Raw genomic sequence first — 1,637 nt, forward strand, 5'->3', positions numbered from 1 at the left:
TAAGGCCTACTAGTAAGTTCGCATCCTTTACTAAAACACCAGAGAATACACACAGAAAAATGACGGCTAAAAAACCCTTAGGTGGGACGCCTGTCTCAATAAAAGAGAAAAATTCAAGCATGAGGCAGAAAGGAGACTCGCTGAGCTCTGCTGCTTGTGGTACTTCTTGCCCTGGTTTGAGCGACACAGGACTAATTGTCAGTTATTTTGCTTTTCAATGAGGTGTCTTCTAATGCTTGGGAAAGCTGTACTTTTAGAAGACTCTAGTGTCTGAACTGGTGAAAATATTTACTGTATAGCCAGCTATGGTGTGCGGGTTTCAAGGTCTCAGTGTTTTCGAGCTCACCAGGTGCGGGGACGAGGAGGAGCGAGACCCGGGCACTTGACCCACGCTGGCCAGCAGGGTTATTTCATACCATTGGTGTCTCATTCAACATAAATCAGAAAGTTTGCCGAGGAGTGCTCTCTCTCCCCTGACGGCTGCCATCCTGACAACTCCTTGCCCCGGTGCCGGAGCCCTGAGCCCGTCCCCCGAAGCCGCAGCGCTGGCAGTGTCCCACACCGGCTGTCCCCTGCGGGGAGTGCACAGCCTCCTGCTGATGGCATGGGCTGAGTGTGACCCTTGTGTGTTTTATAGTGGTATCGGGATCAATACAGGTTCTTTAGTGTTATTAATGTTAATTATTTCATCTTATTCTATTAAATCTGTTTATATTTCAACCCTTGGGTTTCCTTGGTTTTTTTTTCCCCGAATCCCCTTCCCAGGTGGGGAGGAGTCATGGGGCGAGAGAATAATTGCCTAAAGGACAATAAATTGTTGTGGGTTCCTCAAACCATAACCCTTGTTTATACACGTTGAGCATAGTTCTGGAAGTAAACCAGGATTTGGAGCTCACAAATCACAAATACGAGCAGCGAGTGCAAGGCAGACACTTCTCTTCCATAATAGGCTGTTGGTGGAGGGCTGCCTTGGTGCCGGAGGAAATATCTGACCTTTTTTGTGCTGTGACAGAAAAGAAAATGCCTTCTTGGTGATCCCGTAACAGAATTAAAAGTATCGTTGCTTTGGTGGCTCAAAGAGAATGGAAGTACAGATAAAGGCTTCACATCTCAGATATGACCTCTTGCGAATTATAATAGTGATTTAAACACCAGACCTATAAGGTAAAATCGCAGATTTTCAACAAGAGCTTCAGTAAACACCATGGAAGCACAGGATTGCCGAGCAGCTGTTGAATCACAGAACCATAGAATGGTTTGGGTTGGAAGGGACCTTAAAGATCATTTCTTTCCACTCCCCCTGCCATGGGCAGGCACACCTCCCACCAGAGCAGGTTGCTCAAAGCCCCATCCAGCCTGGCCTTGAAAGCATCACGGAATCTCTGTATGCTCTTAAACACAGCTATTTCCTCGTGCGGCATTGTGTAGGTAGGTTGGTTTTTCCACTCAGGATGCAAAAACGTATTTGTGCAGCAGTTTAGAATGGAAGGTCACGGGAGGAATTTGGCAGCATCCCATCTTTCCTCGGGGTCAGTTCTCCAAGCGCCGGGGTTGCCACAGTTAAGGCACGGAGGTGTTTCAAGGCGGGTTGTGCCGGATGGGCACGTTCGTGGGTTTGATTTGGTTTTTTTTGTTTT

Source organism: Charadrius vociferus, unplaced genomic scaffold (genome assembly GCF_000708025.1).
Source record: "Charadrius vociferus isolate BGI_N301 unplaced genomic scaffold, ASM70802v2 scaffold49, whole genome shotgun sequence".
Classification (NCBI taxonomy): domain Eukaryota; kingdom Metazoa; phylum Chordata; class Aves; order Charadriiformes; family Charadriidae; genus Charadrius; species Charadrius vociferus.